Consider the following 27,141-nt stretch of genomic DNA (forward strand, 5'->3'; position numbering starts at 1 on the left):
CACCATTTTTCTAACAACATTTGTTCATTTTGTGTCTCTCTGTCACATGTTGGTAATTCTTGCAATATTTCAAGTTTTTTCATTATTATTGTATTTGTTATGGTGATCTGTGATCAGTAATTATGACCCACTGAAAACTCAGAACTAGTTTACTTAAGGTATATACATTGTTTTTCTTTAAAAACATAATGCTTTTGAACAGTACAGTATAGTGTTTATTTTTTATATGCACTGGGAAACATAATTTTTTATATGCACTGGGAAACCAAAAAAAATAATAATTTGACTTAGTTTATTGATATAATCAGTTTATTGAGTCAGTCTGGAACAAAACCCACAAGACCTCTGAAGTTTATCTCTACTATACTATATACATAAAAGTTGCTAAGAGAATAGATCTTAAAATTCCTTACGATACATGCATAAAAAACAGTGGCAACTATACGAGATAGTAGATGTATTAACATTTTTGTGTAGATTATATTGCAATAAAGATGTATACCAATTTATCAAATTGTACAAAATTTACACAATGTTAAACGTTTGCAATGTTATAAGAAATCATTTCTTAAATTCACAAATTATTTTATGTCGTTTTTTTTTCAATAAAGCTGGAAAAAACATTTTGTAGAATTAATCTATTTTTCAAAAAAGGAAGTAAGGAAGTAGAAACTGCAACTAACTCTGAAATAATAGAATATAAAATCCATTTTCGTTATATACACTGTGACAAAAACTATTAGTTTACAATAAATGAGTTCTTATGAAGCATGAAGGATGGTCTATAAATAAGGCTGAAAGAGCTCAGTTTTAAGGTTTAAATTTAATATCTTCTTTTGAAATACTAAACTGACCACCCAGTTTTCCAAACATAAATATCTTAACTGCATGAATTTATTTCATACAACTCTATAATCTAGTTTCATAAGAAAGCAGCATGCAAATTTTGAATAAGACAGACTTGCTTAAGTTTCTTTATGTTCAACAGTAAAGGATACTTCCCTAAAAATAAATAGAAGAAAAATCAGCATATTTATTATGATAATCATTATTCATAATGAGATTCATATTGAATTAGGGAATATATATCCTCAGAGGGGGTAAAGTAAAATGAAATTTATTTTGGTAAATGTGTCTGTGAATAGTCAATACAATGCCTCAATATAAATGAATATTACCATTTTGAACAATTTAATTACTATTATTAGAATTTTTATAAGTATAAAAATAGCTATCATTTTAGCATGGAATATGAGACTCTCATGCTCCATGCTTCATCACATCCACACAACAACTCTGCATAATAAGTATTATCATCACCATTTCATGGGTGAAAAAACTGAGGCTAACACATTTAGATAACTGGTTTATGATTACATGGCTAGTAAAGATGCATCACACTAATTTAGGCTTTATGATTTCAGAATTGTACTCTTTCCACTGCACATTCAATTACTCTGTAAATACTTGGCCTGTTTTCATTGAGTTCTTTAGTTTTATTCAAGTGGTGATGACTTAAAGCTTCATTTAAAGGAAGCTTAAAAAATTCATTTAACCAAAAGCTCCCAAGAATTAAAAATGTCATAGATCTAATGTAGACATGGATATCATTAGTTAATGGGTAACTATATATTTTCCACTCTAGTGAGATAACAATCAGAGTATTTTTCTAAGTTTTAGTCTCTCAGAGTTAAAAAGGACTTTGTTAAAATAGAAATATTTAGACAAAGGTGATCAAAAGTCTGTATAAGGTCACCTTAAGATAAATATTAGGAAACTGAGGAAACAAATGGAGATTTGAACACTGAGCTATGATATAATGAATGGTTTCAAGTATTTAGTAGAAAAGCCCTTTAAAGCCTGGTCTTAGCCTAGCATTGCAGCTTCTGGGATATCTGTCTATCTATCTATCATCTATCTATCTAGATATACATTTGAAAACTTTTTTAACTTAAAGATTTTGAGAAATAGAACATTATCAGCACCATAGAAGATCTGTTTATGATAACAACCTAGCCCCTCCTCCCAGTTTGTTAATATTCTCTCTTATTTAATGTAACATTGTGCAAATAGACCACTACTGATCTGCCGTTATGAATGAAATAGCTATAATCATCTGTTTGCATATCCTGGTGAAAATATTCATTTAGTTCCATGTTGTATTTCTAGGAATGGACCAAATCTTTATTTTTATTTTTAAGTTTTCTAAATATTGTCCAACTTACCTCAAATGTTTTCATTATGGGCACTTTCATTCTTTCACATTCTTGCAAGACAATTTTACTGTTGCCCAATATGGTAAGTGTGTAATAGTATGTCATTTTAGGTTTTAACTTATTTTTAATTTAATTTAATTCCAGATTCATAATAAAGATAAACAGTTTTTATATATGAGTGGCCATTTGGATTACCCTTTCTGTAAAGTACATGCTCAAATCTTTTGATATCTTAACATTGTGTCATACTGACTTCTTTAATAGTAGATTTTCTGAATGAACTTTTAGCTGTGTAGGTCTTCTCTATTTTATTTTGAACTTGTTTTCATTTCAAAATCTTTATACTTATTTTCATAATCTGCTTTTATTTTGCTTTATCTATTATCTATCTATCTATCTATCTATCTATTTATTTGCAAGCAAGAGAGAGCGAGCAAGTGAGAGCACAGGGAGGGATAGAAAAAGAAGAGAAAAGAATCTTAAGCAGGTTCCAGGCTCAGCACAGAGCCCAACTCTGGGCTCTATTTCACAACCCTGACATCATGACCTAAGCCAAAATGAAAGAAATAAAATAAAATTAAGGTGTTAAAAAAAAAAAAAGGAAAAAGAATTGGAGGTTTAATTAAGTGAGCCACCCAGGCACCCCTGTGGTATCTTAAATTAGCTGTCATATCTTTAAAGTTCTAGAGTATCCATTTGGTTCATTTATAAAACCTTTCTCAATATCATTTTTAGTTTCAGTTTTTTGTTCAATTTGCTTCCCCTCTCATTTCTTTGAGCAGAGTAATCAAGCCATTTTACAATCTTTATCGATCATTTTAACATCATACTTAATCCCATTTTGTCTATCAAATCTTGTTAATGGTTTTTCTTTGTGTGCTTTGTTCCATTTTGCTATGTTCAAGACATTATATTTGAAACTCTTATTGAGTAGGGATAATTAAGAGCTATAATAATGGTATGGTCCTCCTTGGCAGGATTTTCTCTTATATCTGAGACTCTACAAGACAATCATACTCCAAATTCAGTGATTGACTTTCTCAGTTTACACAGAAGGCAAGGTAGGCTATAGTCTTATTTCTGCTTCTCCTTGTGCTTTGGGGATCTCAACTTAAATTTGGGTTGTACCAAAGTCCTCAAATTTGATTGCTGCTGGATTTTGAATTTTGTTTCTCTAGTATCAAGAGTCTATTAACAACACAGTTCAGTGTGTTTTTTGTTTCAAATGCTCTCATAGCTAAAATGGCTTCAGGGCATATATCTCTAGGCTCTCATTGTATTTCGTATTTTGGCCCAGTAATCCCACACTTAATTTTTATAATCATTCTGATATTTTTAATTTTAAAAATATTGTCTGGATTTTTAGTTGTCTTAAGTAGGAGTTTTTAGATCACCATTCCTAGAAGCAACAACAAATATACATGAAAATGTCGGCAGTAGTTTATCACATCTTTATGGCTTTGAACTTCCATAAGCTGAGGCATCCTTCTCTAATCACTTAGGCTAACTCCAATTTACCCTTTAAAACAACACAAGAATTGCTTCATTCAAGAACATGTTCAGGGATGACTCTTCCCCACTGTTCTTACCAACATTCCCACACACTCTTTGCTACCCACACCTTGTTTATGAATTTTCATTAGGTATATCAGCGTGACCAGAATTTTCCTCTATTGTATTTTTGTCCTTTAGAGCTTTAATTAAATATGAATTCCATAGAAAGTCTGTCCCTTTTCTTTCAAAAATGGGTTCATTATTTCTTCTCATTCTTTGTCAGAAGTTACTTTATTAGAGAAACTTATAGCTCTATTGTGACTTTGGAGCCTTTACAGTTTTTTGACTGGAAAAATCACCCATCCCTGAGATTATTACGCAGCTTCCTAGCTGATATTATTCAGAAATCTGTTCAAAACAGACTTTTTCAGGGAGGCCCTTTCGGACCACTCAGTTAAAAAGCCTCTTCTCAATCACTGCTCTTTTTAAAATGTGCTTATTTAGTTCAAATATGCATCACTATTAAAGAAAAATCAGTACGATTTTTTTTTTTTAAGTTGGCTTACCTATTATCTATCTCTCCCACTAAAATGATTCCTCTGTGCTGGGGTTTTGTTGTGCTCATCTTAGGCCAGGCACTCAATAAATTGTCTCTGAATGACTGAATTGTTTGACTCCCTTGCTAGATTCTCAACTTCATGAGGCCAAGGATTGTTCTATTCAGTCCTTCTTTATCCTCAATGTCTGTTATACTGCAGTCACTTACGTGACTAATGGGAAAAATCACAGAAAGAAAGAGTTAAAACTACAGAAAAACCCTGTAGCTTCAATAACACAAAGCTTTCGAAAATTATTTAGCCCAGGAATTGAATACTGGCTGCACTTGCGATTTTTTTTTAAATGGTATTGAATTTAATTTAAATGGAAATACTTGAATGGTAGAATAATAAAAAAATTATAAAAGCAACTGGCTCCTTAAAGTAAGAATTATATATGGCATCTCTTCTAGAATCAAAATTTTCAAATGTCAAACATCTGAAAGCATAGAAGGAGAAGTAAGAGTGTGAATTGTACTTCAATGCTCTCTTCTTTATATTCAGCAAACAGCTTCATTCACACCTTTCCAATTTTTTCAACTCTTTTGACAAAGCCTTCAGAGGAGTTCCTGCTGATGACAACCATCACAGCCAAACAGGAGAAATTTTATAAAGAAAAATAATAGCATGTTTTTCCCAAGTTGTTAAGGATATGGTGAAGCTCTGTCGGATTCAAAGGAGGAATGTGCAGTTCCATGCTATATATCATAATAACTTATTTTAATAGTGGCTTTTCAATTTTTCAGATATATCCATTTACTGAAACCACTATCAAATAAACAAAAACAAACAAATTAACAGGGGTTCCAGACAGAAGTTATCTAATCTAATCTAAAAATAGCACATGTTCACAGAATACACAACACATATCCCAAGTACTACTATAGGTTTCAAGTAGGACTCAAAACAATAGTAAAAATGATTCAGACCCTACCAGTCAAATCATAAATGGGACCTTAACTGTAAATCCTTATCTTTAGATCAAAGCGGGTAATTGGGTGCTGAAGATACATTATAGAACTAATATGTTATAGAACTCCTCTGAAATGAGTCATTTATTCCATCACTTTTCCTGCACAGCTGCTGACCCATGTTTTGGTTCCTGGAAATAGCTGCTACCCTGTCATACTTCTTAAAAGCATATATATATTGATAACTCTACTCATTCCTTCATTCCTCTGTGACTGTCACTGTGTTAAAATGTGGAGTCAGCTGACTCACTTGTGGTGGTAATAAAGTAGAGGAGTTTGCAAAGTATTTTGTTATTTCTAAAAATGCAAAAACCAAATTACATTGAAATCATAAGGGGTGTTTCAGGGAGAGCTGTAGGATGTGGTTTCTTGTGTAATCCACAGAGATTAGCTCCAACACATATTTAAACTCTCCTCTAGGAGCAACCTTAGTGGTAAAGCAAGAATATAAACAGATGTATACGCACCCTGGCACAAAATTATCACTTATGTTTGGCTTCCTAGTCTCCTCGTGTTACTTATTTATCTTAACTTCTCTCTGAAATCAGGGAACACAGAATCTCAATCAGTTGACATTTTTTTCTACTGAATTACCCAATAGTCTGATCATACCCCTAAGACTTTTTTAAATTATTTCACTCAAAATCCCAAATCTGCTTTGCCTGCTCATCTTAGTACACTGTAATTTGATTTCAAAATGAGGACAGTTGTCAGTAATGCCACATTCATTCATCTATTTTACAATTCCATGTACTTATAACTATGAACATATGTTAATAACATCCATTCCAATAAGCCACCCTAAATTTATTATCATGAAACAAGACCTCAAGAAAGAGAATTCAAAATCATCCATGTATTTGCAACTTATTGCAATAAAGCCTTTATCAATAGACTTCCCTGTGCACATGGTGGTCAAATTGCTGGTGAAAACCAGCCAGATCTATTACAAGCTTTCTCATGGCTTCTAGGTAACCCAAGTGAGCCTTTATTGATACTGGGAAGGGATAAAGCAGGGAAGGAATAAACAGTGGTGTAAGAATTGGCTAGACAAAAGTAATGACTCTCCTTACAAAGTGAGTATTTTAAAGCAAAAGGGCCTGTTGGGAATATTGTTTTATAAAATAGTGGTTTTTTTAAATTAACTTTTTAAAATTCAATTAGTTAACATATAGTGTACCATTAGTTTCAAATGTAGATTTCAGTTATTCATCCATAGCATATAATAGCTAATGCTCAGTACTTACTGTTATAGCTTCTTGAAAGCAGAATTTTAACCCACTGAGCCACACAGGCGCCCTTGAAAGCAGACTTTTAGATCACATTTTCTGATTACTTCCATGTAGTACAACACATTCTTTCCTGCTAGCAACCTTCAAAACATACTGTTTGTTAGAGGAATTTCTTTAATAATAAATAAATAGGAATTTATTTAAATTTATTTAAATATTGCACACTGTTTCAATGTTCATAAATAAGGTGATGATATTATAGCCATTCGTTGGTAGCACTGATATATCACTTTCTTTTTACTTCTCAGTGCATTCTCTTTACACAAATTAGATATATATTTTAAAAGAATCTGAATCTGTGGCAAACTTTTAAAAAACCCAATACAGTAAAAGTTTATCATTTTAAGTAATCTCAATTATCTTCCTCAATTGTGATAGCATATCCTTCTATCTAGGCCAGATATTTTATGAGGGATTTGAAGAGACATACTTTTCGAAATTTCACTTTTCTCATCTGCAAAATGCTTATCAGGATCCTACAATAAAGTACACTTACAAATTTTTTGATGAAAATTTATTTATTTATTTTAAGATTTTATTTCTTTATCAGAGAGAGTGGGCGAGAGAGCAAGCACAGGCAGACAGAATGGCAGGCAGAGGCAGAGGGAGAAGCAGGCTCCCGGCCGAGCAAGGAGCCTGAGGCGGGACTCGATCCCAGGATGCTAGGATCGTGACCTGAGCCAGAGGCAGCTGCTTAACCAACTGAGCCACCCAGGTGTCCCTTTTGATGAAAATTTAATCTGTATAAACAATATATTTGCTGTAATGCATGGTTCATGGAAAACATCTTATTTAATTGTAAGCAACAACAGTATTAGAGATTAAGTAAATGTGTCTATAATATTTAAAGTTTTAACACATAATTCCAGTGCTTTGCCTTATTTTCTCAAATCCCTTTACCACTTTCAGTGACAGAGTCAAATGTACTTTTTCTACTAGTAGCCAGCTCTTTGTCTTTTGTCAGAAAGATGCCCTTGTGAATTATTTATAATAGAGATATTAGCAATATTAATAATAATAGTAATAATAAGTAGCAATGAAAATGTTAAAAAAAAGTTTTCTTAAATAATTAGGGTTCTTAGACATCAATTAGAGGAACCACCTCTGGCAAGCAAATTAATCTGCAAAACATTCCCAGAATTAACAAGTCAGTCAGATACAGAGTTGTCCGTAGACTGAAAGGTGAAGCAAAAGGACTAGGTTTGGAAAATAGGTAAGGGCAGTGAAAAAAATGATCAAATTTTTGGGCAAAATAAATTCTTAGGTGTCCTTTCAATGGAGTCCTGGGCATTATGTAGCATAAACTCTGGAGATTATCTCAATCCATTGGACTCACCCTGTTTATTAGCTTGCTATTGACAAAGTTATTTACAAACTGTAGAGCAAGAGGTTGTAATGTAGAAAACTGATGGTAATGCACAAGATTCTTGTTGACAATAATGCAAGTTAGTGATTTTTCATTAGAGAACATAAATTCTATAACCCAAATTATGGGCCCAGAGCACTTCTGCTGCACAACTCTGCTTATATCCCAAATAACCATGTGAACTAGTTTTAATATCTGCTTCTCTTATTAATTTTTGAATAAAAATTCTTGACACAAGTATTTTATAATTGTGTGATAATCATGCATTTAATTTCTTGGAGAACAAAACACACTTTAGCATAACTAGGTTCGTTCACAGAACCAGCCTTGATAACACACTTCTATATGTTAGAAATGATGTAATAAATGTAGAATATTGGGCACTTGTTTGGTATTCTTTGCCATGTTTTTCACTATCTAAAAAGAGGTTAGTGAACTTGGACTGGAGTTAGTAGACATGGAAGGAAATAAAAAGTTACAGAGAAGAATACTCTGAGGTCCACAACCTAAACGGGCTGGGATTCCCATCATTTGGATCCCTGTAGCTTTACAAAAGTCAATTAAATTTTTGTATCTCCAATTAAAGTTGATTCCCCAGTACTTTTTCAAACATCTCTTGTAAAGTATTGTTTCGCAGAAAAAAAGGGATTTTGCACATGTATCTGCCTTTGTCTCTGGTCATGATCTCAGTCAGGATCCTGGGATCGAGCCCCATATCGGGCTTCCTGTTCATTAGGGAATATACTTCTCAGTCTCTCTCTGCCGCTACATCCCCCTGCCCCACTCATGCTCTCTCTCTCTCAAATAAATAAATACAATCTTTACTTTTTTAATTAAAAATAAGATAAATAAAATAAGATAAAAAGTCTGGTCTTACTGCCCCATTTAGCTCTTTTTTTTTTTGAATTGTATTTAAAGCAGCATGAGAGAACATGAGGCTCTCAAACTTAAAAATAAAAGGAAAAAATTGAGTTTTGTTAGGATTTAAGATCTTGTCTGCTAGACAAAAATGTTGGCTTTGTTAACATGTGAAAAATAACAAAAGAGAATAAGATAGAATTCTAATAATTTTTGTAGAAATTAAAAATTTCCTCCAACCCAATTACATACAGACCCATTAAGTAAATTCATTCCAATGTCCCAAACCAACCTTTTCTAAGTAATGCATCTGTGTAAACAGGGTCAACCCAAGGAATAAATAAATATTATTATTTTTTTTCTGACTCTTCCACAGTCACATCTGGGTATATTGGTAGCAAGCCAATTATCTATCTTATAAGACATGATATCATAAGGAAGGGTATTCTGTCCATTTGGAACAACTGAAAATCATTGGAATTTTATCTTGGTGCAGTAACTTGAGATGGCACAGTGTGGGTTATGAATATATTTTATATTTTTTACTGGGAAGAAGAGATTATAGAGATATTGGTTATCCAAGAGAGACTGACAGGTGTTGATAGTTGCCAGGTCAATATCTATCTACTTTTTCCTTTAATATCAGAAAGCACTGAGGGATTGACAGCAAGGAAACTTAAAACAACATCAAATATTTTATTGTCTCTTTTCTACTTACATTGTAACCATATGACAAAGTATCAGTCGTACAAGATATCATTCTCTTTTACCTCTATCTTTCTGCCAGAAATGTGGCTTAATAGTGAGTACTCCAACAGCAATTTTTGCAACTGTGAATAAAAAGCCATGAAAACCTCTGAGATAGTTCACTTGACTTTCTTAAGACTCTGAACCAACACCAGAAAACACTTTCCATAGTCTTCTTGTTAAATGAAAAAATATGGTTAAACCACTTTTGAAAGTCTACTACCTACAGCAAAATGTAAATCTTAATTGAAATATGTCCTCTCAGCTGTGCTTAAGCAACTGAGTCCTGAGCTTTTCAGGTTTTCAGTCTGAAAGAGTACACCTCTGGTGCTCTGAAAGGGAAGAGAAAGGACACCCTGTTCTCCATATAAATTAAAGAAGAGAAATCTGTGCATTTAAGTGGGCCATATAAAATATACCAAGCAATTATCTCCTAACTCCTTCCTATCCAAATTCCCTGATATGCTCTCCCTACTCCTTTATTCCACGTTACTGCCTTTTCCAGGATTCTGTATCACATCACAACATGTCTTCTGTTATTTCCTTCTTGCAAGCTAGTTTTGTTTTCTCCATCTAAAAAAGTCAACAATCATTGTGCATTTCAATTCCCACTTTCCTCAAATGCATTGATTCTTCTTATCTATTCCTCTTTCTCATACTCAGTGTCTTTGTCTTTATGGGGTTTGTACTTTGCTTTTCCCCATCCTTTACTGCCCTTATATAATCAAATCTAATAACTTCTTAGAGAAAGTTAAAAATTCCTGCATTGCCACACGTGAACACAAAGTCACTGATTTTTAGCAAACCTATAAGATAGTCAGACATCCATTCAATTTCTTTTTTTTAAGATTTTATTTATTTATTTATTTGACAGAGAGAGATGACAAGCAGGCAGAGAGGCAGGCAGAGAGAGAGGAGGAAGCAGGCTCCCTGCTGAGCAGAGAGCCTGATTTGGGGCTCGGTCCCAGGACCCTGGGATCATGAACTGAGCCAAAGACAGTGGCTTAACCCACTGAGCCACCCAGGCATCCCTCAATTCAATTTCTTAACTGAGTCTCAAATGCATCCTGAGTTCTCACCTAAACCTAAGTTCTACTTCTTACACGTTGTTCTATGACCAAATTCTTTCAGTTCAGTATTTTGTAACATTTAAATATTAATCAATTGATACTTTGTTTGTGTATTTCTATGAAAATCATCTGAATACTGTAGATTTATTGTTATATTTATAGATTTATAATCAAAGTTTCATCAGTTGAAGTTTTTGGAAATTTCAGATACAATGATTAACCTAAAATGATACTGCCTCAAATCCCTCTGATATCAAGGCCCAACACCTGATTATAGCCAAACCTGTGGTGGATAGTTCCATGGGAAATTGCAGTTACTTAACACTGATAGCATCTCATGTTCTCTCTCTCATTTTAGAATGTCTCCAACACAACCCAAAAGTGTAGGAGAGTTAATGTCCTCTGAGGACAGCTCTCAGTGAAGTGGAAATAAGAACCAAAGGTAAAATTGTCAGTTTTCAGGTCTTCATGAGGGCAACTTAAAGAAGTTTCTCAGGACCTTTCAGTAAAAGCAAGCCTTCATTTCTATCCACAACAATTATATCAACAATGTACCTCTTTGACAAAGTTGCTTCTTCACTGTATCACTTTCCCATTCTTTTCTACCTTGGGTAATCTCCCAGATAAACTAACAGTACTCAAATCCTTTGTCCTACTCTTTGCTCTCAGGATAAATGGAGCCAAAAGACTTAGATTAATATCAAGTTCTGAATGGAAGCTTAGAGCTATTTCTGTCCAGATTTTCATAAACATAGGGACCTTTGAATTATCAGGCTATAAATAAGTTCTAAATGGAGGGGGCAAAAGCAAAAAGTAGAAATTTTTATGTTTGATTTTTAGTCATGATTAATTGACTTTATTGATTATTAAAAATACTAACATTATAAAAGTGTGGATCTTTGTAAAACAATGTCATAATGTAAGAAATAAGTTGCATAGTCCTTTTGAGAATATTAAACCAAGTGTTCAGGTGCCATCTAATTTCTTGTTTAATCCAGAACTTTGGTGTGCATTATCTTGAGGAATAGGATTTTGAAGTCCAGACAGACTAACAGAAAACTGATCCCAAATGTGTGTGTTTATCTTTCTGCTTTTGTTGTAAAAATCAAAGTGTGATTGCTGGTTTAAAATGGTAAAACTAAAAATGTTCATGGACTCTATTATAAATTTTCTAATTGTATGGGAAGAATCCAATAGACATAGAATTAATTGATTTGCAAATCCTCAAAGAGCTACAGGATCAGGTAGTGGTATGTTCTGATTCAACAGCATCATCATGCAGCATTTTAGATGTGTGGCTAATGGATATTTTCATGAATGTTTGCTAGCTAGTCAGCCAATACAGAGAAATATTACGTAGGGTAATTACTCACAGTTGTGTTTAATAAAATGCGAGAAAATTATCAAATGACACTAATAATAATAATCCTATAGCAGGCTAAATAATTCAATGATAATTACAAGTATTAATCCAGCTTTCTTCCCTGATTATGACTCTTCTCTCCTTTATCCTAATGGGAGTAGCAGATTGTCTGCAATGAATTGTGAAAACCCAGCAGTGACTTTGGCAGTGAAGGCCTCCCATCAATTTTGATAGGTTAAAATGGTTCTGGTTGGTCTTGAGCAAATGTGTCAATTTTTTTTTTCTGTGTGTGTCATAAAAGAAAGAAGCAGTAGTAAATTCTTGCTGTTATTCCATGGAGCCAATAAAATCATAATGCCAACAAGAGGCTGTTGACACCATAAGTGTAGTTAACTGTCTTGAAATACTAGGCCTGGAAATAAAATTCCAATATTTCACATAACCTTTTTTTTTTTTTAAAGAAAGAAACAAAACAAAACAAAACAACGATACTGCTTACATATAGGGCCCTGCTGTTGTGTAACTATTTTTGAACATGTCTACTGTAAGTGTATATATATATATTATTTTTTCTGTGCAATAAATTCATTTAGAGATAAATTTGGATTGCAAATTATTTTGGGGGAGGCATGGTATTTGTGGCTAGTCTTACAAGTAAAAAGGACTAAAAGAAAGAAGAAAAACATTTTTTATTACAGCATATTTACATCTGTCCAAAGTACTTATTTACTATAATACTGACTAATGTATAATACTGTACACAAAGAAAGAAGTTAAATGAGTTATAATTCAGTCGAAGTATAGATGGCCATTTAAAAACTTACCACTGAATCTTTCTGGTATGAAATGTGATATCTGGAAATCTGGTCCAGTTCATTACATCACGTTATTTGTATGTTCTTATTACCATTTTGATAGCATAGCACATTTTATAACCCAGACATTTTACAATGGACTATGATGCATGTATTTTCAAAAGTATAGACATACATGAAGCTATGAGGTCAAAAAAGATGAATGTCCGTAGTACCATATAGACTCAACAAATAAAAGTGTCCAAGGCTCTGAGTGAGATTTATGAATATTGTATAAGATTAGGCCAACCTGTGGCTTTGATATAAATAATCTGTTCTTAAATTAGAATTACAATCGTTGAGTACAGTGTTGAAAATGGCAGATAGATTTTAGCTATCTTTGCTCACTAGGGAAAATGGAAAAAAAATGTTTAGTTTGGTCAGATTTTCACTTAACTTCTGAAAAATCTTACGTTTGAGAGAACCCTTCTGAAATAAGAATCCTTAAAGACATAACCGCTTTGGCACAAGTTTTCAAGAAACTTGTTGGATGTTGTAGACAATTATATGGCACACGTACTGTTCTAGATGTTTCATGCCAATAATATGTAAGCCATACCAAGGCTACATATACATATAGAGATGTTCCTCAGCTTACAAGGGGGCTATGTACAGAGAAACACATAAAAAATTGAAAATGCATTTAATACCCCTAAACTATCAAATACCATAGCTTACCTTAAGTTTATTTAAACATACTCAGAACACTTACATTTGCCTGCATTTGGGCAAAGTCATCTTAAGCAAAGCCTATTTTATAACAAAGTATCAAATATCACATGCAATTTATTAAATATTACACTAAAAAAAAGAAGAATGTTTATATATAGAATGCTTGTAAGAATATCAGGTGTTCACCCCTGTAATCTTCTAGCTGACTGGGAGCTGTGGCTCACTGCCGCTGCCCAGCATCACAAGATGGCACCATACCACATGTCACTGGCCCTTTTTATAAAGACCCAAATTCAAAATTCAAAGTACAGTTTCTACTGAATCACTTTCACTTTCACATCATTGCCAAATATATCATAAGTTGAATCATTGTAAATCAGGAGCCATCTTATTTGAAAGGTAAATCACAGTCACCCATATATACACAAAAAAAAGGCCTTCATGTAGGGCCATCTATGGATCTCTAAACAACATAGCATGACATATCAACAGCAAAAAATGGACGTGAAGGGGACAATTGCTTTGCGTCAGTACTCTGAGCAGTAACATACATGGCCTTACTCACCTAGCAGAACTCCAGAGCTAGCTGATGGCAAGGAATTTTACAAATGTTTGCTGAACAGATTAAGCACTATTCTTTTTAAATTAGTGTGCATATCTGTTTTCTAAAGATATGTTAATTTATTTTATTGACTTATTACAAAACCAAATAATTTCCTCTTATTTAAGCGGCAGGTAATTAGAATTCTTTTTAATTTAAATCAAATGGCTTTTTAGGGAAAAATATCCTAAAAATTCTGAAACTTGTATTGCTTATGAATCTTTTATTGGAATCCTTATCAAGTTGTATTTTTCAAGTTTTTCCTAAATAATCGCCAATGAATTGAAAATATATTTTGGATTTTATTCAAGGCTATTAAACACACAATTTCACTTTGTTAAATATAGTGCTAAACTTTCAACCAAAACGTTGTGTCTTTTTTTTTTCCACTACCACATCGTCCATCTACTGACTGGATTCTCTCCCCAACTAGCACATATATACCATTGTCTATCTTTAGGATAAGTAAGGGTCATCTTTTGTCTTTATTCTATTCCTCGTATGCTTCTGAACTTGTTGAATTTTAATATAGTCACACCATAAGCATCACATATTTGATTCCCCTTTAAATAGTAAACAGTGCACAACCAGAGCATACCTTCAAAGCTATCAATATACTTACTCTGACATATTATTTTTGTATTTTTGTAAATTAAAATAATTAAATTATAGAACAAGAGTTTAAGGTGGTAGGTGTTGTAAGTTTTACCCAAACTGATTTTGTCAAACTCGTTTTTTTCATCATATATGTCAAGTAGTTTTCTCGGGTTTATTTTTAGAATATCCTTGTATAATGAATATTTACACTGATATCTAGTATAAAAAACCTTGCAATTTATTTTAGAAACATTAAGATATTGAAAATCAATCTATTTCTTTAATTCATTGAAGACATTTTTGGCTTGTTTCCAGTACTTTCTTACTGGTTAAAAAATGAATTTGAAGTAGTCTGAATTTCATTATTATATGGCACTTTCCCTTTGATGAATACAAAGACGATATTCTATATTAGCTATCGGAGAAGAATTTATTTTTTTAATTTTATTTATTTGTAAGAGAGAGAGTGAGAGAGAGCACAAGCAGGGGGAGCAGCAGGGTGAGGGAGAAGCAAACTCCCGGCTAAGCAGGGAATCTGTTGCAGAACTGAGTCCCAGGACCCTAAGATCATGACCTGAGCTAAAGGCTCAGGCGTTTAACTGACTGAGCCACCCAGGTGTCCCAATCTGAGAAGAATTCTGTATGTTATTCCTATTAATATGCAGTTTAAAGTCTAGGTTATTAACTTAATATTTTAGTGGCTATTACATAGATAGCACTATGTTCCAGGCAGAGGGTAAGAAAGAAATATTAAATCAACCATATTCTATGCATTCTAAATGAAAATAATTACTCAATCATAATAAATCCTTCTAACTATGGAATATCAACTTATAAGCTTTCCTCCATATGAACTATGCCAAATACCAGAATAAAGGGTCATCTAATACAAATAAAGGATAGAATTAAAGAATTCTGGTAAGCCATTTAATTTTGAAAAATGGTGTTCTATTGTTGCTGAGTTGTGGTTTTCAGTTACATAATATCTGATAAGTGTAGAAGTAACATTAGTGTTACGTGAGATGAGAAATGGTATATAATTAAGATATTTTTAAAAGTACAGATAAATACAAATTTGTAAACATAGCATTATGTTGGAATAAAAATAAATGATAGCTACACACTCTAAAGTGAATAAATCTTGGAAAACTAATAGAGAAGTAAAACAAGGACAGTGCAAAAGTATGGTACATTTTTATGAAGTTCAAACAAATTCTGTGAAACCATAGATGGACTTAAAGATACTATTATGTATCATATATTGTAAAAATTAAGCAAGGAAATAGCAAACATAAAATAACCAGGCATACAAACTTGGGTAGATACAATAGGTGTGATCATGTTCTACTTCATAAAGAGATGAGTTAATAGATAAATAGAAGTAACTAGACTTTTTAGAAGTTAATAAAACTTTGCCTGTTATTCTCTTAGTAATATAAAATATATGGTTTTTCTAACAAAAACATTTATCTTAAAAATATTTAAAAATAAATTTCAGGCAACTCATAAAGTTATATTTACTTTTACACAGAAGGAAAAGCTGGTTGTTGTAGTTGTAGTTGTAGTTGTAGTTTTGTTTGTTTTAGTCTCCTCCTAGATTTTATTATTATAATGTGGAATGAGGAATGTTAGATTGAAAAGTGAATTATTTTATAGACAAAAATCATTACTTGATTCACCTCCTGGTACAGCTGATGGAACTCCTGAATATATGCCCTTTTGCCTTATGGAAGAGTAACAGTTATGCTTACTTCTGAAACATACTTGGTGGTGGCCCTAAATAGTGACACCATAGTAAACATTTTGAATATTTTCAATTAATTTTTATAGTCATAGGGCTCCAAAAGGCACTGCTGGTATCTTAGCAGGTATTTCAATAAAGCAAGCTAAAAGTTGCCTGACGGTTTAAAAATATTAACAAGGCACAAAACATGGCAGAAGTATTGTCCTCAGATATTATTTTTTTCCATATGCTCCTGATTCCAGACATGACAAGTTATTTTTTAAAAATTTTTTTATAGAAGATTTTATTTATTTATTTGACAGAGATCACAAGTAGGCAGAGTCAGGCAGAGAGAGAAAGGAGGAAGCAGGCTCCCTGCTGAGCTGAGAGCCCGATGTGGGACTGGATCCAAGGATCCTGGGATCATGACCTGAGCCGAAGGCAGAGGCTTTATCCCACTGAGCCACCCAGGCGCCCCATGACAAGTTATTTTTGATAGATATATATACAAAGTATTTTCCAGTTATAAGAAAAATGGTTCTGCTATTTTTAACCTTTTTTTTTAAATTACATAATTTTGTAATTAAAAAATTTTATTTTTTAATGTTTTACTTTTCTTTTCTTTTCTTTTCTTTTTTAAAGATTTTATTTATTTATTTGACAGACAGAGATCACAAGTAGGCAGAGAGGCAGGCAGAGAGAGAGAGAGAGAGAGAGGGAAGCAGGCTCCCTGCGGAGCAGAGATCCTGATGCGGGGCTCAATCCCATGACCCTGAGATCATGACCCGAGCCGAAGGCAGCAGCCCAACCCACTGAGCCACCCAGGCGCCCCAATGTTTTACTTTTCAATATACTACTTAGAATATAAAACCTATTCCATTTTGTAAGAAGTTTAGCCATTTAAAAAATGGTAATTTTCTCATTGTGTCTCCCCCTCACATTGCTTCATTTTGAATAAAGAACTTCACAATAAACATAACTGATGCTTTCCTTCTGATGGTCCCTCTGTTGGGCATAGTGTATATGAGCCATGACAATTAGTTTTACAAAATTTATTGATGTTTGTTGATATGTTTTATCATAACTAATTTTCCCTCCCTTATCTAGATTCCGCAGCTTTCAGATAGGTGGACACTTCAATAAACCATACCCAAGGGATGTATCAAGTACTTCTTAGACATTCTCTCAGATCCTTGAGGTCTCATTTTGCCCCGGGATTTGCAATAGGTTCTGCCAGAGGCACCACTGTGACAACTGATGTCCATGGTCTATCTCCTGCTAAGATCAAGAGGTCACTGGTTTCCAAGTTTATCTATACAATTAATGCATTCCAGCAAGTTCTTTTTTTAAAATATTAACAAACTTATTGTAAAGTTTATATGGAGAGGCAAGACTCACAATAGTCAACATAGTGTTGAAGGAGAACAAAGACTGAGGACTGACTTCAAAGTTTACCATAACGATGGGGTGCCTGGGTGGCTCAGGGGGTTAAGCCTCTGCCTTAGGCTCAGGTCATGATCCCAGGGGCCTAGGATTGAGTCCCGCACTGGGCTCTCTGCTCAGCAGGGAGCCTGCTTCTCCTCATCTCTCTCTCTGTCTGTCTCTTTGCCTATTTGTGATCTCTGTCTCTGTCAAATAAATAAATAAAATCTTTAAAAAAAAGTTTACCATAACGATAATTGTAAGAAAGATATTGTAATACCACAGAAAGACTAGATTAAAGCAACAGAATATATATTATCAATTATATTTTATATTTAATATAAAAGCAAAAACAATAAAAGAGGGCAAAATACAAACTTTTAAACAAATCGTTCTGGAGTAATGGTGAAGCTAAATGTAAAAATATAAAAAAAATAAATAAAATAAAATAAAATAATAAAATAAAATAAATCCAGGCAGATATCATACTCTCTTCACAAAAATTAACTCAGATTGGATTATAAACCTAAACATGAAACATGTAGAAGCTAATATAGAGGACAATTTAAATGACCTTGGTTTTGGCAATAACTTCAGCTACAAAAGCACAAGCACTGAATTTAAAAATGTCTACTCTGTGAAACACAATGCCAAGAGAATGAAAAGGCAAAGCACAGACTATGAGAAAAAAATTTGCAAAATACACATCTGGCAAAGGACTGTTAATCAAAAATACACAAAGACCCCTTAAAACTCAACAATGGGGGAAAAGCCTGATTAAAAATGCGCCAAAGACCTTAAAGATACCTCACAAAAGAAAATATTACAGATGGCAAATAAGCATATAAAAAGATGCTTCACATCATATGTCATCAGGAAAATGCAAATTAAAACAAAAAAGAGACACCAGTACATACCCAGAATCCAGAGCACTGACAACAGAACACGAAATGTTGGTGAGGATGTGGAGCAACAGGAATGTTCTTCCATGTCTATTGAGAATAAAGAATGCAAAACAACTTGGCAGTTTCTTACAAAACTAAACATATTCTTGCCAGATGATTCAGCAGTAGCAGTTCTTGGTATTCATCCAAAGAAGATGAAATCTATACCGACAAAGATGTCTATAGTAGTTTTATTCATAACTGACAAAAGCTTGGAAGCAACCAAGATATCCTTCCATAGGTGAAAGGTCAAATAAAGTGTAGTACATGCAAACAATGGAATATTATTTAATGCTAGAGAAATGAATTACCAAGCCAAAAAAGATATGGATATAAATATTTAATAAATATTTGATTTTAGGCTTCTACCAGTCTCTAAATAGTATTAGTATATTTTAACAGTGAATGCTCAGCATTCATGAATTTACCTAATAAAACATTTTGGGATCAATATTTTTAATACTTCAACCTCTATGATTATATTCCTAATAGTTTTGAATTGGGGTAAATAAACCTTAATTTTTTGTAACTTGTTTCTTATTGCAAAAGAGCTCAATGAAATTTTAGAAAATAAAAATTTAAAAAAAAAAAGTTTAGTTTACTATTGCCAAATAATTTAAAACTTTATCTTATATTCAAATACATATATCTTTCTAAATTGATTTATATGCTACTAAAACCAAAAACTTTTAGTTATACTAGATTTCGTATGATGCAATCAATGCCAGAAATCCATATGGTAATGATTTGTCTGAAATAGAGTTAAGATGGGTGTTATTTCAATGCAGGATGGAAACAAAGATAGTATAACAATTGGTGTTACATAACTTTTCCGTTTTGATCAAGTTACTAATCTACAAAAGGCTTTTATCAGTGACAGACTTGGGAATTTAACAAAACTTTTAAACTAGCATGTGCGACTCATTCCTAGAAAACAACACAATCAGTAACACCTTATTTAGATTAAATCATGACTATTTCTCCATTTGAATAAAAAAGGTAGGAACCCCAATAAGTTTATTGAACATGAAAAGTTGAAATGCTATAATGCTCCTAAGGAATTAAATGATCCAGTCATGAATTACAAAAAAAGGATATAAATTACCAAAGTGTTTGTATAATTGTAATGTACAACTGCCCATTATCGTTCAATAGTGTAGGCTTGTACAAGAACTCTATAAAAGAACTCCAGTTCTGAACTGTGGAAAATATGTTCCCTTTCCCCCTATATACAACTATTAAGCCATTCATTTAGCTTTTAAAACATCCACTTAATACAGGCTTTATACACATTTGAACAGGCAGCAGGGCTCTATTCTTATTGCTTACATCTGAAGGATAGACTTCTAGCGTAAGAGGTAAAGCCCATAAAGGAGCCCAATAATAACAACAAAATACAGTTTAGTGAGCCCTTACAATCTGCCAGCTACCTTTCTGAGAATACTTCAATTAATAAAACATATAAAATACCTGACCAAAAAGAGCTTACATTCTTTTGAATTATAATAGTGAAGTAAACCAATAATAGAGGGGCACCTCGGTGGCTCAGTCCATTGAGTGACTGCCTTTGGCTTGGGTCATGATCTCAGGGTCCTGGGATGTAACTCCCCAGCAGGCTTTCTAGGCAGTGGGGTGTTTTCTTCTTCCTCTGCGCACCCTCCCAATTCTCTCTCTCTCTGTCTCAAATAAGAAAATAAACCAGTAATAGAATAATGATTGATGGTTGATGGTGATAAGTGTTACAAAGAAATACAAGAAAGGTAAAAGCCATTGCAGAATGCTGGGATGAAAGTTAATTTTATTTTGTGTTGGGTGGTTATATCTCATTTAGGAGAAGTTATTTGCACAAAGACCCAGGAAGTGAAGGAGAGTGTTATACAAATATTAAAGGAAAAGATTGCTCTAGGCAGAGCAAGCAAGTATATAGACTTTGTGTGAACAGCTTGTCTGTTACTTTTGAGGAAAAGCAAGGAGGCCAATGAGGAGTTCATAGTGGTGGAGAGAGGAAGAACGTATTGATGTATGACCTTCTAGTACATTGAAACGCCTTCAGTTTTTATTTAATATGAAAGGGGAAGATACCAAAAGACTTTCAACAGCAGAATAAAATCATCTGACTTGATTTTTAGGTTAAATTGCTGTACCAAAATAAATTTGCAGGGGAGAAAGGAGTGCAGTATGTGTGGAAGTGGGGTATCAATCAAGTCAATAATTCAGGAACATATGATGATGGTGTTTTTAGCATGCTGGGTGGTAATAGAAGTGGTGAGGTATGGTTTTCATTTTGTATATATTTTGATGGTGAATATTCTGGTGAACAGGATGGGGTATGTGCAGGACAGACAATATCAACATTTATTTTACCTGCACAAACAGAAGGGTGGAGTCTTCATTCCCTGATATGGAGAGAACTCTGAGTTCAAATGTTCTTTCTCATTAAATGGCATAGTGATGATGAGGATTTATTCAGACAGTGAAAGAGAGCAGTAAGCATAGTGTTAAGCGGTAAGACATTATAATACATTTGAACATCAAAAAACGTTGTGTTGGATCATCTGTTTATGTGAGTAAATAAATAAATAAAGCTTCCTGGGGTTCTGATAGAGGTAAAGAAGACTGCTCTATGATCCAAAGGGGCACGTGCACCAAATGTTTATAGCAGTAATATCCACAATAGCCAAACTACGGAAAGAACCTAGATGTCCATCAACAAATATATATATATATATATATATATATATATATATATATATATATATATATTATTTATATATATATATCATATATATATGATGGAATACTATGCAGCCATCAAAAGAAATGAAATCTTGCCATTTGCGTTGACATAGATGGAACTAGAGGGTATTATGCTTAGCAAAATAAGTCAACCAGAGAAAGACACTATCATATGATCTCCCTGATATGAGGAAATGGAGGTGCAATGTGGGGGGTTTGGGGGACAGGAAAAGAGTAAATGAAACAAGATGGGATCTGGAGGGAGACAAACCATAAGAGACTCTTCATCTCACAAAACAAACTGAGAGTTGCCGGGGGGGTGGGGAGGGTAGGGAGAGGGTGGTGGGGTTATGAACATTGGGGAGGGTATGTGCTGTGGTGAGTGCTGTGAAGTGTGTAAACCTGGCGATTCACAGACCTGTAGCCCTGGGGCAAATAATACATTATATGTTAATTTAAAAGAAGAAGAAGAAGAAGAAGAAGAAGACTACTATAAATCAAATGCTATGGTGTTCAGCAAAGAGTGTGTAATCAGGCATATTTTATTAATGTAACCAAGTAAAATGATGGTCGAAAATGGGAATAACAGAAAACATAAAAATCAGAGATTTTAAAAAGAGATATGGGACAGTGTAGAGATATTATAATAGTGTTATATGGTGACAGATGGTGGCTATATTTGTAGTGATTATAGAATAATGTATGGAGATATAGAAAACCTGAAACCAATGTAACACTGAATTTCAACTATACTCAAATAAAAAATAGTAAAAATTAAACATTTTAATTTAAAAAGATAAAAAGAGGGACAAGAATTTGAAAAGTGAATTTCAAAAAGAGTAAAGATGAGGCTAAGACATACTCTGAACCTTGAGGAAAACACCAATTTGAAAATTCTTCCCATTTTGAGAAAACTCAAATGAATCAATACCATAAAAGAACCCATTTTAACTGAGAGATGTAATGAATGCTCAAGAAATAATTTTATGACAGGATAATTCTTCCCTATGAAAGAGCATACAGAAACCAGGGGAAACACCTGGAAGCAAAATAAACTATACTGAAAATAAGAATTAGGAAAAAGATAAATGGTGAAAGGTAAAAAAAATTAGACCTGCAACAGAGACCTAGTGAAGAGAATTTTTAGCTTGTGGTTTAATGTTTTTGAGGATAATCTAGAGTTCATAACTGCCTTGAGGCAGGCTGGTTGTAGGCAATTTAGGTAGACCCCTAAGACAGGCCTACTTTGGGCAGGTAGTGTTGAAGGAGGCCATTGGCCTGGACAAAGACAAATCCAACCATTTGACTAACGTGTCTGTGAAGATGTTGAAGTCAGATGCAACAGAGAAAGACCTGTCAAACCTAATCTCAGACATGGAGATGATGAAGATGATTGGACAGCACAAGGACACCATCAACCTACTGGGTCCTGCACACAGGACAGTCCTTCGTTCACTCTCATGGAATATGCCTCCAAAGACAACATACAGGAGTACCTGCAGGCCCAGAGGCCTCCTGACCTGGAGTACTGTTACAATATCAGCCACAATGCAGCAGAGCAACTCTCCTCCAAGGACCTGGTACCTGTGCCTACCAGGTAGCTTGAGGCATGGAGAACCTTGCCTCCAAGAAGTGCATACACCAAGACCTGGCCACCAGGGAAGTGCTGGTGACAAAGGACAACATGATGAAGATCTCAGACTTCAGCCTTGCCAGAGATATCACCACATCAGTTACTATAAAAAGACAACCAACAGTGGACTGCCTGTGAAGTGGATGGTCCCTAAGGCCATGTTTGACCAGATCTACATCACATCACCAGAGTGACTTCTGGTCTTTTGGCGTGATCCTGAGCAAAATTTTCACTCTGGAAGGCTCCCATATCCTGGAGTGCCTGTGGAGGTGGTTTTCAAGCTGCTGAAGGAGTCATTTGATGGATAAGCCAATAAGTGCACCAAAGAGTTATACACAATAATGAGGGGTGGCTGGCATGTGGTACCTTCAAGCTGCTGGTAGAAGACCTGGATCATACTGTGGCCTTGACTTCCAACCAGGAACAATACTGTCTATGCTTTCCCAACACCCAAAGCTCCACCTGCTCCTCAGAGAAGAATTCCACCTTCTCTCATGTGCCGTTGCCCAGGGAGGCCTATCTACCCTGACACCCAGCCCAGCTTGCCAATGGTGGACTAAAGGACTAGTATCCCTATTACTCCTGTCCAGATTCCGTCATAAGCTGTAACCCTTACCCCCCACCCTCCCTGAAAGACTCAAGGCCTTCTCCTTTGTCCCTTTCCTACTGGCAGGAGCCAGCTGCCTACCTGAGGCCTTCACCCCTTGAAGTTCACCTCTCTTCCGCTTCCTCTTCCTCCTCCTTACAACCTGGTCATGAAAGAAAAGAACAGAGAGGCAGGTACTTGCTCGTGGCTACTTCCTTCCCTCCCATATGTTGGACCAAGACCCCTCCCTGTCATCTGGTACTGCCTGGACATCGAGGGAGTTGCAGATGAGGCATGCCAGTGAAAGCTGTCGGAGCTTTCCTGTTTTGGTTTTGTCTGCTTAGCATAACATGTAAGACTGAGTTCTGGTGGCAGGGACCTAGTCCTTGGGGCTATAGCACTAGCGAGGGGAGGTCAACTGCTCTGGGCCTTGGCTAAGAGCAACCCCTGCTCCAGAGATATGGTGCCAAGGGCTTATTAATTTTGATACTAATTTGCTTTGCTGACCAAATACCTGGTATCAATGGAAAAAAGACAGCCTTTTCAATAAATGGTGCTGGGAAAATTGGACAGCCACATGCAGAAAAATGAAATTGGACCATTTCCTTACACCACACACAAAAATAGACTCAAAATGGATGAAGGACCTCAATGTGCGAAAGGAATCCATCAAAATTCTTGAGGAGAACACAGGCAGCAACCTCTTCGACCTCTGCCGCAGCAACATCTTTCTAGGAACAACGCAAAAGGCAAGGGAAGCAAGGGAAAAAATGAACTACTGGGATTTCATCAAGATCAAAAGCTTTTGCACAGCAAAGGAAACAGTTAACAAAATCAAAAGACCACTGACAGAATGGGAGAAGATATTTGCAAACGACATATCAGATAAAGGACTAGTGTCCAGAATCTATAAAGAACTTAGCAAACTCAACACCCAAAGAACAAATAATCCAATCAAGAAATGGGCAGAAGACATGAACAGACATTTCTGCAAAGAAGACATCCAGATGGCGAACAGACACATGAAAAAGTGCTCCATATCACTCGGCATCAGGGAAATACAAATCAAAACCACAATGAGATATCACCTCACACCAGTCAGAATGGCTAAAATCAACAAGTCAGGAAATGACAGATGCTGGCGAGGATGCGGAGAAAGGGGAACCCTCCTACACTGTTGGTGGGAATGCAAGCTGGTGCAGCCACTCTGGAAAACAGCATGGAGGTTCCTCAAAATGTTGAAAATAGAACTGCCCTATGACCCAGCAATTGCACTATTGGGTATTTACCCTAAAGATACAAATGTAGTGATCCAAAGGGACACGTGCACCCGAATGTTTATAGCAGCAATGTCCACAATAGCCAAACTATGGAAAGAACCTAGATGTCCATCAACAGATGAATGGATCAAGAAGATGTGGTATATATACACAATGGAATACTATGCAGCCATCAAAAGAAATGAAATCTTGCCATTTGCAACAACATGGATGGAACTAGAGCGTATCATGCTTAGCGAAATAAGTCAAGCAGAGAAAGACAACTATCATATGATCTCCCTGATATGAGGAAGTGGTGATGCAACATGGAGGCTTAAGTGGGTAGAAGAAGAATAAATGAAACAAGATGGGATTGGGAGGGAGACAAACCATAAGTGACTCTTAATCTCACAAAACAAACTGAGGGTTGCCGGGGGGAGGGGGTTTGGGAGAAGGGGGTGGGATTATAGACATTGGGGAGGGTATGTGATTTGGTGAGTGCTGTGAAGTGTGTAAACCTGGTGATTCACAGACCTGTACTCCTGGGGATAAAAATATATGTTTATAAAAAATAAAAAATTAAAAAAAAAAAATTAAAAAATAAATAAATAAATAAATAAATAACCCCAAAAAAAAAAAAAAAAAGATGATGTGGTTAACTTTATATGGCAATCCAAGTGTTATTGGAACAGGAATTTAAAAAATCGCTTAGAGGCACCTAGGTGGCGCAGTGGATTAAGCCACTGCCTTCAGCTCAGGTCATGATCTCAGGGTCCTGGGATCAAGCCCCACATTGGGCTTTCTGCTCCGCAGGTAGCCTGCTTCCCTTCCTCTCTCTCTGCCCGCCTCTCTGCCTACCTGTGATCTCTCAATGTCAAATAAATAAATTAAATATTTTTAAAAATAGCTTAAAAGTATATGATAAAATAATGATATACATATACAAAGAAAAGATACTATACTGTGAATATAAATTAAGTGAAATTTGTTGAAATAAAGAATACAATAAATGGAGACTAAGATGAATATAGCTGTAAAATGAATAAATGAGTTGGGAAAAACAAACAAACAAAAAACAAATTAATGGCTTCTGCCCAAATGCAGCAGAAGAGAAAAAAAAAATAAAGAAAATATTTAAATAAGTACTGAGATAAATTTTGGAGAATTAAAGAAAGATAAAAGATACCAGACTTAAAATGATGCCAAACTTGAGAAATCAGAAACAAAACAAAACAAAAACCACACACACACACAAAACCACTCATATACATTATGGTGAGTTTTAAGAATATCAAAAACAGAGAAGAGCATAAATGATGCCCAAGAGAAGAACAGATCACCTAAAATGTACAAGAATAATACTGACAGCAGAATTCTCAATAGTAATAGCATATAAAGGAGACAGCTGGGTGTTTGTATAGATGGAAAAGATATTTGAAACTAGATATTATACATCAAGCCAAATTATTGATTAAATTTGAGAGCATAGTAAAAATACAATGAAGCATGTTAGGTCTTAGAACATTTATCACACAGAGACACACATTTAGAAAACTTCCTTGGAGGACAGCTCAATTTAGATAGAGAAAACAGAATTATGTACTCAAAGGCACATTTTGAAGGAAGGATTGAATATAGTCTACACTGCAAATATTCTTTAATCTTATGTTCTGAATTTCCTAAATTTAAGAAGTATTTGTTCAAATATTTATCTTTAAATAAACCTAGGAGACTTTTTCTTGGATTCTGGAAAATCAGTCCATTTGGATACAAATCTTTTTGCCACTGATGGAAATTTTGATAGTCCTTAACTGTGGAATGCCTAATGTATTGTTACAGCCATTGTGATTTGCCAATACATGGGTGATGTGTGTGTTGTGTGTGTTTATTTTTATTTTTGATGGTTTTACTCTTCTATGAGATTTTTAAGTAGACATAATTTTAATAAAATATGATTTTTTGAAATTTATCTGAGGTTTTATATAATAAAATGAAATTTGTGTGAACTAAAGAAGTGCGTCTCCATTTTTTTGTTTTAAGAGTAGACTGGTCTTTAAATATTGTCCAAAGAAGTACATTATATTCATTATTAAATTTGATAATATACAATAAAGTATTTATGGGCATATGGAACCATATCA

This window comes from Mustela putorius, unplaced genomic scaffold (genome assembly GCF_011764305.1).
Source record: "Mustela putorius furo isolate JIRA1106 unplaced genomic scaffold, ASM1176430v1.1 tig00000224_pilon_pilon_pilon, whole genome shotgun sequence".
NCBI lineage: Eukaryota > Metazoa > Chordata > Mammalia > Carnivora > Mustelidae > Mustela > Mustela putorius.